The 14,960-nt window shown below is 44.4% G+C and overlaps 2 protein-coding genes across 4 annotated transcripts in view; one reads left to right on the forward strand and one right to left on the reverse strand.

Annotated features, from left to right (window-relative positions):
- Positions 1–14,960, reverse strand: part of LOC311601305 (circadian clock protein PASD1-like) — a 250,428-nt gene that overhangs the window by 99,442 nt on the left and 136,026 nt on the right. The gene's annotated exons all lie outside the window — the stretch shown is intronic.
- Positions 1,183–14,960, forward strand: part of LOC311601303 (circadian clock protein PASD1-like) — a 46,104-nt gene continuing 32,326 nt past the window's right edge. Inside the window, exon 1 of one of the 3 annotated variants that reach the window (XM_084788673.1) lies at positions 1,183–1,526. The gene's annotated coding sequence lies outside the window, so the exon portion shown is untranslated. Of the gene's footprint in view, positions 1,527–2,810; positions 2,936–11,892; positions 11,917–14,960 lie in introns of those variants that run through there. The other 2 variants (XM_084788676.1, XM_084788674.1) reach the window with 2 other exon arrangements.

Raw genomic sequence — 14,960 nt, forward strand, 5'->3', positions numbered from 1 at the left:
ATCAGTCTCCATGGACCCCAAAGCCTTAAGCCTTATAGGTCAGAAAGATGGAAGGGACACATAGGGACCTCCCAGTGACAAACATATAGGGATAGTTGATGATATCCCAGAATCATTCAAGAGAGCAGTGCAAGGCAGCACATGAAAATCAGCCAGAAGATCCGTTACCTCAGTCTGATACTTTCAGTTATTATGTAATGAGAGTCAGATATTTTAAAACCTTAATCTGATATACTTTACAGCCTGTTTTTAATTGCTAAACATGGACCTTATAAACTTCAACAGCATAATATGGCCTTTAATTTTTGTTCTTCATATACCTTATATAGCTTATGCATCCTCTGTGTACTTTAAATAACTTACTTGGGATTTTATAGGTTATGAGGAACCCTCTTTGGCTTTTTTTTTTGCAAATATATATCTATCTCAATCTTTATATACAAACCCTTATTTATAAAGATATTTTTATTTTAGCCACATCAGATTTTAATTTATTTATTCCACGAGATTTAGTAGTACTATAGGAGTAAGCCCCATCCCACCTTCATAAAAAATTTCCTGAGAAGGCCTGCTTGGAACAACTAAGTACTCCTCAGGGAATTGAGACCCAAGAGAGGCTACCTACCTTTAGCAGCTCTTTACCCCTAGCAACTTTATTTTGTTGTAGTTGATGTTGTTGAAATTTGTCAGCCATAAACTGTTAGTTTTTGGAAGTACTATGTTAATGTTATGTATCCTGTCAAATTGTATCAAAATTAAACTAATGAAAACATCAAAATCATAACATAATCATCTCTTTGTGTCCAGGAAGTTGATCTCATAAGTAGTTGATAGGGTAGGTGGAGAAGAGAGGAAAGATACATTGTAACTCTCTTCAAGGACATGTTACCAGCTCAGTTTTAGCCTTGACTTTTTGTATTTCTCTCTTATGCTGCTCTGTTCTCCTTGTCCCTGTCACAGAGCCAGAAGGCTATTCTGACGGACTGACCCAGGAGACGGGGTTAAAGGACATATGTAGAAAGAAAAAATACCTGTGAACCAGAAATGGGAGGGTCAAATCCCACTTTCTAGAGTCAGCCCTTAGGCTTAAATGCCACAGGTCATTTTGAGAGCAACAGGTGCTCTGCTTGGATTGATGGGAGCTCATTAGACCTCCATGCATCCAAGAGAGTGTTTCCAATTGGAGGTTTGAGGTGGTAAAACCTGATGTGCAGAAATTAATCAGAGCAGAGGAGAAAATAGAAAAAGGACTTGGAGGTCAGAAATATTTTAGCATTGTCACTATGAAGCTGTGAGTGTCAACGCCTGCCTGTGGCCTCTCAGGCACATTTGTCCTGCCTGATCTGTGCCACATGCCAAACCATGGCTTTGACTCTTGTGCACTAGCAAGTGGCTCTCCTGAGAGGCTTGGGGTGGAGGAGGGTCTGGGGCCTAAGGCCAGGCTGCCAGGCTGCCAGTCATCCCACCCTTTGTGCCCCCAGCCACCAGCATCTAGGCCACCTTTAAAACACCCTTGATGTGCTGAGGTGAGTTGATGGGTGGGGGCTCTCATTTCTGAGAAGGGGAGGGGGCTGAGAGAGAAAAGAGGGTAGGAGGGTGGGACCCAGAGGAGAGGAGGGAGTGGGCTGCTGTAGGGATGTAAAGCAAATGAGTGAGTGAGTGAGTGAGTGAGTGAGTGAGTGAGTCAGTGAATAACCAAACAACAGCCCCCACACAGGCAAGCTTCCTCCCCTGCTGTAGGTTCTGTCACCTCCTGGAGCTAGTGCAGCGGCCTTCAGAGCCACCCAGCCACTGCAGCTGATCTTCCTAATTTTCTTAATATTTTCATGTGTCTTTTCTTGTCTTTGGCCCATTGGTCTGTAAAACCCCTGCTGTGGTAGGAGCACTGGCTCAGAGGAACCAGTAGGAGCCATTTTTGGAGATTTTATAACTATTTTCATCAAAAACAAAACCAAAAACATAACACCAACACACACAAAAAAATCCATTTTCCTTGTTCCTTCTGGCATCATGAAGTAACTTAAGCACTGATGTCACTTTTTGTTCCTAAACCTTTTTAAAGTTTTTAAAAAATGTTTTCTCCTCCAGTCTGCTTTGGACTATGGAGTAACCAGAAATTTGAGGTGTGGTATTACAGTTAAATTAACTTCATCCTGTGGATCTAAGCAATTTTAAAGCAAATTTCTTAGCTCAAATTATCCCTCCATTGCTTGCTCCTCCCTGGCACTAGGCTCCGCCCCTGCTGGGGGTAGGTGGTGTAGAAGCTTAGTTGGCCCTAATAGGTGTTGTTCTGTCTTTGAGTTTTACCTGCATGTTCTCATGCCTTTAAATTCACAGAAACTTTGTCAGGGAAGCAAGGGCAGGCTTTTAGAACGAAAATAAAGAAGCTTTTGAAGTGCTTTAATAATTCATTATAAGAACTAGAGTGCACAAGCAAAGTGTCTAAAGTGACAAATGTCGCCGTCAGAATTTGGCTGTCACACATTTACTGCTGATTCCTCTCTGCTGGGCACGACTTCTCATGTATATATACGTAATCAGTATACAGATATGGACAGAGGTATCACAGGAATGCCTAGTCTCTCTCCTGTACTCAGGTACACCCCTTCAGGTGGCCATATGCCTGAACCTGCTGGTCGCTCTTCAGTAACAATATCCTGAGAGGGAGTTGCCAGGAGACGAGAAAGATAGAAAAACTGGAAATAGGGAAGATAAACCTGTGGGCAGAAGGTCTTGTAAAAGCAATCTCTTATGCCAAACAAGCTTCTTAACCAGCACAGCATCACTGGACATGGCGGTGCACACTTTTAATCCCAATGTTTCTAGGCAGAGGCAGGTGGATCTCTGAGCTCAAGGCCAGCCTGTTCTATAGAGCAAGTTTCAGCACATCCTGGGCTACAAAGTGAAACCAGGTCTTGAAGAAAGAAAAAGAAAGGTACAGCATCTTATAGATTATTTACAGGGGTAAAATGTGATAAAATCAGCAAGAAGCTAATCAAGCAATGCCACAAAAGGACAGGTCATCTCAAGAGCAAGACACAGCCAAGCACACAGCAGTGGCCTTGGGTCTGATAACCATAGCCCCAAATGTTGGGAAAAGTGGGGTTCTCAGAATATGTAGCCAGGCTTGCCCCAGGCCGTTAGCAGCTCTGCCCAGTATATTCATGGTTACATTGGGGCCTCAGGGAAAAGTCCTCAAGGCCCTGGCTCCAAACCATTACTGGCTCCTCCAAGCATATTCTTGGTTTAAAGAAGGAGCTAAGCCTCTTCTCCACATATATTAGGGCCTCAGGGAAGCCACAGATGCACAACCCAGCCCTCCACAGGAGAGAGCAAGTCGCACAAGTTGTTCACTGAGTTGTTTCATATGGACCCTGCCTGACAGCAAACCACCCACACCCACACAGGGAGGGAGGAAGGGACAGGGGGGAGAGAGAGGAGAGAGAGAGAGAGAGAGAGAGAGAGAGAGAGAGAGAGAGAGAGAGAGAGAGAGAGAGAGAGAGAATGAGGAGGAGGAGGAAGAGGAGGAGGAGGAGGAAGAGGAAAAATAAGATAAAATAGTTTTAGTTAATTCCTAAGGAGAATTTCTACTTGCTTAGCTAGACATGACTGAAGTCATCCAAACCTAATAGGTATAAGTAAGAGCACAGTTAACTAGCCTGCTCCATCAGCAGAAAGGCTTGTTGGAGATTAAGCTGCAAAGGCCCTCCCTCCTTCTCTCTCTCTCTCTCTCTCTCTCTCTCTCTCTCTCTCTCTCTCTCTCTCTCTGTCTCTCTCTGTCTCTCTCTCTCTCTCTTGGGTAGAAGAGAGCAGAACCAAAATGGTAGGTAAGGAAGCACATTTATATTTACGACGATCCGTAGGGTGGGTTCTTTGAACTGGTACAGGACATTTGGATTGACCCTGAACTACTGGCCTTGCCCAAGAATTTTGTTCTTTGGAGCAGGTTAACGGAGGTTACTATTACTTTAAGGGAGGCTGCCCCTAAGCAGAAAACAGCCTTTTGGCCTCCCTTTACCCAATAACAATACTTGTGTTCACCCAGTCAAAGACTCCTTAGAGCTTTGCACCATCACTGACATGTTGGGAGCTACTTTGAACATAGTAATAGGCTCCACTGCGCATGTGCTTATTGACTTGAGTCTAGGTGTGGAAGGTGCAGTGGAAGGAAGCCGCGCTCCATCTCAGTGAGGGACAGCAGAGGCTGTGGTGTGTTCATTTGCCTCCAGCACCAGTCTGCAGAGGGAGATACAGATTTACAGTGGGAATCCACAACCAGATAGAACAGGAGTGGTGCCCTGCCTCCCAGTATGTAGCCCAGTCTGACCTCTCTGAAGACCAGCACCCTGTTTCAAAGTGGTAGTGCAGAGAGGACGAAGCCTCCCATGCTTAGTGAAAGAGGACTTGAATAAGATTCTGTCCAGGCGGCTCACCAGTTTTACTCATGTCCCATACCTGGGTGCACGCTTCCTCCATTATCCTCAGGCTTTTTACATGATTTCTCTGCCCTCCTCTGTCCTGTCCAGCAGGACCAGTAATTACGGGGTCACGAGGGGAGCCATACCTGAAAAGATGGGACGAGAAAGAAGGTGAGACCAAGTAGAACTCCTATCAAGGTCTGTTTATTGAATCAAAAGCAAAAGCTTATATGGGGTGGAGGCAGGGGCTAAGCAGCAGGGGCTGGGGCCCAAGAATGCCTCCAGATGATGCCATCAGGGGAACATCATGTGGTTTATCTCAGAACACTATCTCTCTATCTCTCAGAAAGTCCCTAGATATCCTGCTGAACAACATCTGCAGGGGGTGAAAGGAGGAAGTTATACAAGGCTGAAAGGAAGAAGTTAGCTTTGGAATGGGCCATCAGTATTTTTCCATAGCCAGTAGATTCTTTTACCCTTGAGTGACCTTGGGTTGTCTCCCGACACTCCTCTGTGTTGCTGGGCTTCATCAGTAAGCTCCTGCATGTAAATAAATAGGGTGTAGGGCTTTGGATGCCTCTGAATTGTAGGGTTTTTCAGTTCAGCAATCTGTGTCCTTCCCACGTAGAGAAACTTCACGTTTCTTACACATGTCCTTGAGACCAAGGCTGGCACTTTCTTGGGGGCCTTTACAAGCTGCCTTAGCCAGCTTCATATTACCACAGTGAAACACCTGAGGCAGTTTGCAAGGACAGTAATCTCAGTTTCTTCCCATGCCTTTTTCTGCTCAGGAGATAATAACACATCCTGGCAGGCGAGTGTGACAGGACCAAGTGCTTAAATGACAGAACAGGGGAGAGAAGAGGGAGACATTCTGCCCTTAGCGACCACAGTCTGTCAGAGGCATGCCTTAATAATGCAAACCCCTGCCACAATGGACCACTGGAGGATACTCAACGTCCACACTATGGCAGGAGCCTATTAACTCTGGTGACCACTCACGTACAGGGACAGAGTCCTTGAGTGGGAAGGGACTGGTGTGGAAGAGATTGTGAAAGTCGCCGTTTTTGAAGTGCCTTTATTCATTTGTGTTGATGTAGCCACTGCAGCTGCTATAGAATCTGTCCCATTTTAAGGAATGTCTGAGCTGCTGGTGATGTCACATGCCATTAATCCCAGAGCTCGGGCAGCAGAGGCAAACAGATCTATGTGCCTTTTAGGCCAGCCTGGTTTACAGATTGAGTTCTAGGACAGGCAAAGCTACACAGAGAAATCTTGTTAAAACCCCCCCCCCACACACACACACACAAACAAACCCACACAAGATTGTAAAAAAAAAAAAAAAAAGAATGTCTCTGAATAGGCAAAGGGATTGGGAGTGTAAACCCTGAGCTGAACTTAGAGCTGACATCAGTCTACTCCAGAAGGGTCACCATGGGCAGCTAGCCTCCCTCAGCCTGCTGGGGCTGTTTGCCCAAGGTTGCACATGATGTTTAACTAGTACATCCTTAAGCACTTGTACAAGTCCTTGAGGAGATTGGGCCTACTACAGTTTTCTCAGAAGGAAAAAGGGGAGCTTTTAGGCCTCAAAGAACCCATGGACTTGGCAGGTGTCATGGGATCCTCAAGGGGCCCTTGGTCGATAAACTCCTCCTCTTTTCACCTAATGAAACAGTTCCCAAGGGTATGAATCTTTGGAAGAGCATATGTGCCTTTGTATAGCCCGAAGGAAGCCCTCAGTGGTACACATTTGTGACCGTGTCCCCTGCTTTGGGTGACTCTCTGTGTTATAACCTCTTATGAAGCTGAGTGGAATGCTTCCATAGTGTGCCTGCTTTTCAGTTGAGCACAGAATCCCCCAATGGAATCGCTGCTTTGGAGTTATCCACAGTCCTGTGGTGACCTCACTAAACTCCTTGGTTTGACAAGCCAAACTAAATGGAATTCTTCTTTGTTATGTGTCTTCTATATTTGGGGTGGACAATCCCTTCTGCCCAGCTCCTCGGTGAGAGTCACCTGGCACATGAGACCTAAAAGAAACTGACAGAATAAAAGAGATGGGTTGTAGTGCAGTATCTGCCAGGGGAATCTAGGCACGAGCATCTTCCTTTGTGAGGCCTCCAATGGCTCATCCCCTAGCTATGGTGATAGTTTTATGGCCACTGCTACAGCTAATAATGCCTGCATGATCGGCTCAGCAGTTGGCTCATAGGAATCTTGCCTGACTAAGGAAGAATTGCAATGGGAAGTGGACATGCAGAAGGTGTCCACCTAAGACACAGCAGCAAAAGCAAATAGAGGGAACCTGGTCCAGAAGCTCTGAATGGGGTCCTGTGAAAGGCTCTTTTATTTGCCTGTTTCAGCTGTTGTCTCAAAGGACTAGTGCCTCTGTCTACTAGCCTAGGCCTGGTCCTGGAAGCTCCTTACCTCTGTACACTCTAACCCAGGCCTAGGACGTTCTCAGCCTCTGAGACTGACTGCTAAATAAACTCACCCCTCCTTGTTCTTACTGAGCTCCAACTCCAAGAATGAGCCCAGATTTTAATCCATTAGTTCATGCTCCCTGTGTCTAAGGTCCCCGGTCTCTTGATTGGATGAGTCTGAACATGTGCCTACCTGAAAGCTGTCTTGTGATTTTGTTGTGTGTATTCTCCCTATATGTGTCTGTCTCTTCTGTGTTACAGAGAGTGCCTGCTGTCTGGTGTGTGTGTGTGTGTGTGTGTGTGTGTATGTGTGTGTGTGTGTGTGTGTGTGTGTGTGTAAACTCTATAGTTCAGCTTGTGCTGTCACCTTGCCTCTGAGAGACTACCTTGCCCTCCAGGAAATTCTTTTGCATGGGAAATGGCAGAGAAGGAGATCTTCCCTGTCAGCTGGCCCTCAGGCAACCTCTAAGCAGCAGAAACCTAAAAACACAGCTTTCACACTCTCAAGTCCTAAGACACAGACATGGAAGGCAGAGCAGGGAAAATAACCTCAAGTGACACTAGGCTGGTTTCTTAGAGCCTCAAAAGAAAACAATGTAGCTTCAATTTCCCTGTCCACCTATCCGTCTGGGCTCTGGCTTGGAGCCCTGCCTGCTTCTGAAACCCAAAACTGGCCCCATGCCTGAGAACCAGGTGAGAGTATGGTGTGGCATTTCTGCTGTGGCAGTTGTTGTGGGTTGGGCTGTGTGAGTGGTGAGATAAGTGAACAGGGAATGCAGAGCACCAGGCCAAGGCTATGATGTGAGTGGTCACTTTCTGAGGAGGGGGCAGAAGGCTGAATCCTCACTTGACCTTCATTTGGCAGAGAACACCTGTAGCAGTGGGGCACTGTGACCTGCTGAGATAGAGTACTGGGTGGGGGCTGTGGTTGCAAAGGTCTGGGAAGGGCAGTGGGTTTCAATCTTCTGAATGCTGTGACTCTTTAACACAGACCCTCATGTGTTTCGTTGCTATTTCACAACTGGAATTTTGCCACTGTTACAAATGGAACCACAACATACATAGCTGGTTTGGGGGGTGCAACCCATGGGTTGAGAACCCTGTCTGTGGGAGAGTTACAATGTATCCATCCTTCCTCTCTTCTCCACCCACCCTATCAACTACCTATGAGGTCAACTTCATGGACACATGAAGTTTATGTTGTGACTTTGATGTTATGTTTAGTTTACTTTTTATACAGTTTTACATGATACATAACAGTAACGTAGTACTTCCAAAACCTAACAGTTTGCCACTGACAAATTTCATCAACAACAACAACAAAATACTTAAAGTTGTAAGGGGTAACGAGCTGCTAAAGGAAGGTAGCCTCGGTTGTGTCTCAATTCCCTAAAGAGTAGTTAGTTGGGTTGGAGAGATGGCTCAGAGGTTAAGAGCACTGGCTGTTCTTCCAAAGGTCCTGAGTTCCATTCCCAGTAACCACATGGTGGCTCACAACCATCTATAACAAGATCTGGTGCCCTCTTCTGGCCTGATGGCTTACATGCAGGCAGAACATTGTGTACTTAATAAATCTTTAAAAAAAAAGAAAAGAAAAGAAAAAAGAGTAGTTAGTTGTTCCAAGCAGGCCTTCTCAGGAAATTTTATATTAAAGTGGGATCGGCTTTCTCTATAGTACTATTCAATCTCATGGTATTAATAGATAGAAATGTGATGCAGCTAAAATAAACATATTTTGATATATAAGGGTTTGTATATAAAGATTGAGATGGATAGGTATTTGCAAAAAAAAAACAAAACAAAAAACAAAAAACAAAAACAAAAACGCAAGAAGCTTTCTCATAACCTATAAAATCTCAAGTAAGTTGTTTAAAGTACACAGAGAATGCTTGAGACCCTCCAGGAGGGAGATCACAGCCACAGGAGGGCAAAGGGCACAAACTCTGCTCCAGAGTTTCCTTCCCTTCGAGGGGTTTCCTAGGCTTTCAGTCTTAGGGTCCCATTCTGGGCTCAGCCTTGTGGTCATCAGGTAGCACAGGCCTCCAGCTCACAGTGTCCTGGCCATGAATCCAGGTTCAAGTCGAAAGACCCCCACCCCAGGTGAGGGGATGCACAGCACCACAGAGTACCATTGGTTAGACCTGCCCAAGCTGCTCCTGTAAAACTGTTGAGGGAAGTTTACAGACATCCACTCAGGTGCCTTTGTCCAGCCCCTGACACATCTATTCTTTTCTTTTTCTTTCTTCTTTCTTTTCTTTTTCTTTTTTCCCCCCAGAGACAGGGTCTCTCTGTGTATCCTTGGCTATCCTGAACTCACTTTGTAGACCAGGCTGGCCTTGAACTCAGTTCTCAGCCTGCCTCTGCTTCCTGAGTGTTGAAATTTGAGGTTTGGTCTTCTGCAGACCACTGTGAGATCACTGGAGCAGGCTGCTCTAACCATTAGGGACACTATTGGATAAGGCACATCCTGAGGACCTCTAAAGAGGGCAGGGGCAAGTGTCCATAACAGCAGGCCCAGAAAGAAGTCAAAAAGGAGTGTCAGGGGATGGGCCAGGGCTGAATGGAGAAGGATTCTTGAGAAAACATGGAAGTAAGGATAGGGTGCCCTGCAGCAGGAGGACTGGTGCTGCTCTTGTGGGTGGGGCTGTGACTGTGGAGGTCATAGTGGTGGGCGGGGCTTGTATGCTAGGGTGGAAGGGTGGGTGGATCTGGACCAAGTAAGTGTTAGAGAAGGGAACTTTGTGCACTGTGGAATCCCTTGGGAACAGTTACTGGCAGGGGAGGGGGATGGGCGGTGTTCTGGAGTGCGTAGACCTGAGCCAGAAAGACAGACATACTGAGGCAGAAGTGTTAGGGCCAACCTGGATGTGTTGGGCCCAGTAAATTACTAGGGAAGCAGAAGTGGTGAGGTGTTGGGGGCGTGGCTATGGATCCTGCAGCATGGAGGTAAGGGACTGTCAGGGTGAGAGGCTAGGTGATCTCTTACAAAATTGGGCTGGGCTCTGGATGTTGACCTGAGAGGGGTCAGGGTCACCCTAAGAGCAGGATGGGGCTGTGTAGGTGTATACTAGTGTGGGGTTGTGAGAGCTAACTGAGGAGTGGTGGACTGAGCTCTCTTGCTGAAGCAGGGCTTGATTGATGTAGTCTGGCCTTTAGCTCAGTGCTGGATTGTGTCAGTATAACTTTTGATACCTACTGAGTGTTGTCTGGACCTGCTGAAGGAGAAGAGTGTCCAAGGGCTGTTTCTGCTGTGGCAGTTGTTTTGGGCTGGGCTGTGTGAGTGGTGAGATAAGTGAGCAGGGAATGCAGAGCACCAGGCCAAGGCTATGATGTGAGTGGTCACTTTCTGAGGAGGGGGCAGAAGGCTGAATCCTCACTTGACCTTCATTTGGCAGAGAACACCTGTAGCAGTGGGGCACTGTGACCTGCTGAGATAGAGTAGTGGGTGGGGGCTGTGGTTGCAAAGGTCAAGGAAGGGCAGCGGGTTTCAACCTTCCTAATGCTGTGACTCTTTAACACAGCCCCTCATGTGTTTTGTTGTTATTTCATTACTGGAATTTTGACACTGTTACAAATGGAACCTCAACATACATAGCTGTTGTGGGGGTTGAGCCCAAGGGGATGAGAACCCTGTCTGTAGGGGGCGGTGAAGCATTGTACATTCACAGGGAGAAGCTGTGAGTGCTGAGTTAAAGAGCTGTAGGTGCAGGTGGGAGAACAGAAGATGTCTCTGCTGTGGTAGCTTTTGCTGGAGTTGTTTTTAATGGGGCTGTGATGACTTAGGTATTAGTGGAAGGCGGGGCTTGATGCTTAGGTGCAGCTGAGGCTGATGATGTAGGCATAGTGGGCAGAGCTTGCAAGCCAAGGTAGGAGACTTGAGCAGTGACAGGTCTGCCTCCTGTCTGGCCAGTTGATGGACAAGATGAGGGCTGGATGAAGTGTAAAGTGTTGGCAAAACTACTGAATGCAGTGGAGAAGAGGGAACCTGTTTGTGTGGGCTGAAGCAACTCTTGTGGGTGGGGCTGTGAGTGCTTTCCTAGGTGGGCTGCATTTGGACTGGATATTCCCAGGAAGGGCCAATCCTCTTTCCTATTTCCTTTTTGGAAGGAATATTAAGTGTTCAGCTCTGGTTATCTTAAGTAGGCATATTTGGAGTTATTAACAATGAATATTCTACCCAAGTTTTGAGAGACTCTATGACCAGACCACCCAAGAGCCGAGTCCAAATGCAGTGGCAAGGATGACTGGTTTAAACAGAACTAAGATCTTTTTTCCTTGTGGCCATTTGTCCCTCCTGCCAGAGAGTTGGCCTTGACTCAGCATTTCAGCCTATAAAGTGGGACAATGGGCAATGTCATTCTCTTCTGTCACTTTTTTTCCCTAGTGACATTAGGGGCGCTGTTATTGGGGCCTAGAAAGGCTGAAAAGGTAGTCAAAGGCTAGGTAATGGGGCACTTACCAAAAGCATCTGTTTAGCTGATCCAGCTGAAGAGACAGAGAGTAGTCCCATCTTTGAGATTGGTTTATATCAACTTCCCGTAGGTCCAGCTCTCAGCAGCTCTGGATGGAGTCTGTTAGCCAGGTAAAAACTTGTTGAGGCACATACTGACTAGGGACAAAAGTTAAAGTTGTGTCTATAAGACATCTGGGGTAGGCTTATGCCTTTGAGACCCAGTAAAAGCGTGGACATTCTTTTCTCACTCAGAAGAATTGGTATACAGATTGGGCAGACTTGTTTCTAGCATGATGAGAGGCACCCTCAGGTCTATATTCAGTATACCACCAAAGGGAAATTAAAATCTTGTGCTTGGGAGTAATTAGTAAGTAGTCAGTGTTCCATCTTATCAGAACTTTTATCCCTGATCTCTCCAAGGCCTTTATCATGAAGTGGTGTTGAATTTTGCCACATGATTTTTAGCATCTAATGAGGTGATCATGTTTCGTTTTTCCTTCCATGGTTTATATGACAGATTACGTTGATGGGCTTTTATATGTTGAACCACTTCTGTATTCCTGGGACGGAGCCTACTTGGTCGTGGCCAGTGATATCTTTGATGAGTTCTTGGATTCAGTTTGTGAGTATTTTTTTCATCAGTGTTCATAAGGGAAATTGGCCTGAATTTTTTTTTCTTTGATGGGTCTTTGTCTGTTTTAGGTACCAGAATGACTGTGGCCCCATAGAGTGAGTTTGGCAATCTTCCTTCTGTTTCTATTTTGTGCAATATTTTGAAGGGTATTGGTATTAGCTCTTCTTTGAAAGTCTGGTAGAATTCTGAGCTAAAATCATCTGGCCCTGAGGCTTTTCCTCCCCCCCCCCTGGTTGGGAGACATTTAATGACTGCTTCTTTTCCTTAGGGGTTATGGAGATGTTGTTCTGTTTTGTTTTTCCTTTCTGATTTTGTTGATTTAGATATTTTCTCTCTGCCTTTTAGTTAGTTTGGCTAAGTGTGTGTCTTTTGTCTATCTTGTTGACTTTCTGAAAGGACTGCCCCTTGATTCCCTTCATTCTTCCTCTTAAAGAACTGCTTCTTGCTTCTGTTCACTCTTAGTCTTGTTCTCGGTTTCTAGTTTGTTGACTTCAGCTTGAGTTTGATTATTTGCAGCCATCTATTCCTCTTGGGTGTGTTAGCCTCTTTTGTTGTGGAACCTTCCAGAGAAGCTGTTAATTGACTAGTATGGAATGTCCCCAATTTCTGTATGAAGGCGCTTAGTACTATGAACACTCTTAGTACTGCTTTCATTGTGTCCCATAAGCTTGGGTATGTTGCGCCTTCATTTTCATTGAATTTTAGACAGTCTTTAATTTCTTTTTTTTTTAATTTCTTCCCTGGCCCAGTTGTCACTGAGTAGGGAGTTGCTCATTTTCCATGATTGTGTAAGGTTTTTGATATTTCTGTTGTTCAGATCCATCTTAATCCATGGTGATCTGGGAAAGCAGAATGAGTAATTTCAATTTTTGTATACGGTTTTTCTTTGTGTCCGACTATATACTGCCAATTTTCGAGAAGGTTCCATGCGGCACACGTGTTGGGTGAAAAGTTCTGTAGATAACCATTGGGTCCATTGGATTCATTGTTTCTCTATTATGTTTCTGCCTCAGTGATCTGTCCGTTGGATAGAATGGGGCACTGAATTCTCCCACAATTGAGGTATCTGCATCGTTCTATGCTTTTACCTTTAATAACAAGTTTGTTTTGGATTTTTTTATATTTTTTAAAATAACTCTTGGTGCCCTTGGATATTGGTCAAAGATGTTCTGAATTGGAATGCCCTGTTGGTAGGCTTTTCCTTTGGTGAGAATGGCATATTCTTCCCCATCTCTTTTCATTAATTTTGGTTGAAATTCTATTGCTTCATGCTGTACTACTCTATTAAAGAGCTGGCTCTGGAGTTGGATTAGACACCCTGTCTCCCAACCCAAGCATGCTTGTTTTAAATTTTCCTCCTACATACCTGTCCTGGGTCAGGAGACCATCTGACACTAAGACAAAGATAGAAAGCAAAGTTAAACTTCCCAAGAAAAGACACTATGTGACCTCAAAGGGCTAAAATATAAGCTATACGTTAGGATCTTAAAAAAAATTATTTTAACATATATATGTGTATATATATATATATATACACACACACACACACACACACACACACACAATAGATTATCTATAGCAAGAAGAACCATGACACAATCAGGAATTATATAAATGTTACATTCTTAGTGTTTTAGCTATTTGTATTTGACAGCCTTGAAGAAGACATCTTTCCTATCTTGGTGCATCTACATTTCTGAATGTAAATCAGTCTCCATCACATACTGTCATTATCAACTTAGAACACCTATCTAGACCTGAATACATCTTAACCCCTAAACAACTAAGCTTCATTGTAAAACTAAGTTTCTGTCAGAGATATTGGGCCAGAAGGCCGAAGAAGATGCTCAACGTTATAGAGAGTTTTGGGAGACTATTCAGGTAGAAAACTGTCTCTGTTATATTTTCATTTGGAGAGTTACTAACCTGCACTCCTGGCATATTCAGATAATCAAGTTTATTTCTTCTCAAGTCTCTGAGGGAGTTGAAGACCAGGTAGCTTACTTTTACTCGAGTTCTTTTTTCTTAGCCATTCTGACTAATGTAAGACAGACTCTCAGAGTCGTTTTGATTTGTATATCCCTGATGACTAAGGATGTTGAACATTTTAAAAAGTGTTTCTAGGCTACTTGAGATCTCTGTTGAGAATTCCCTGCTTAAGCAGCACCCCATTTTAAAAATTGGGTTATTTTGTTGATGTTTAATTTCTTGAGTTAGTTCTATATTTTGGATATTAGCCCTTTATCTGATGTAGGATTCTTGAAGATCTTTTCCAAATCTTTGGACGGCTGTTTTGTTCTATTAACAGTGTCCTTTGCCTTACAGAAGCTTTTCAGTTTCAAGAGGTCTATTTTCAATTCCCATAAAACTACCAACAATTCTTTACAGACCATGAAAGTACAATTCTCAACTTCAACTGGATAAACAAAAAGCTCAGAATAGCTAAAACAATCCTATACAATAAAAGAACTTCTGGTGGTATCTCCATGCCTGATCTCAAGCTGTACAATAGAGCAACAGTAATAAAAACAGCATGATACTGGCATAGAAACAGACTGGTTGATCCATGGAATCAAATCAAAGACCCAGAAGTAAACCCACACATCTATGGGCATTTGATTTTGACAAAAAAGCCAAGGCCATACAATGGAAAAAAGAAAGCATCTTCGACAAATGATGCTGGTCTAACTGGATGTCTGTATATAGAAAAATGCAAATAGAGCCACATTTATCGCTCTACACAAAACTCACGTCAAAGTGGATCAAAGAACTCAACATAACACCAGAAACACGAAATATATTAGAAGAGAAAGTGAGGAACAGCCTTGAGCTAATTGGCATAGGAGACAACTTCCTGAACAGAACACCAACAGCTCAGGCTCTAAGATCAACAATTAATAAAGGGGACCTTGTGAAATTGAAAAGCTCCTGTAATGCATAGGGCACTGTCAACAGAACAAACTGGCAGCCTATAGACTGGGAAAAGATCTTTGCCAATCCTACATGCAGCAAGGGGCTAAAATTCAAAATAT

Source organism: Acomys minous (assembly GCF_964271855.1).
Source record: "Acomys minous genome assembly, chromosome: 7".
Lineage (NCBI taxonomy): Eukaryota > Metazoa > Chordata > Mammalia > Rodentia > Muridae > Acomys > Acomys minous.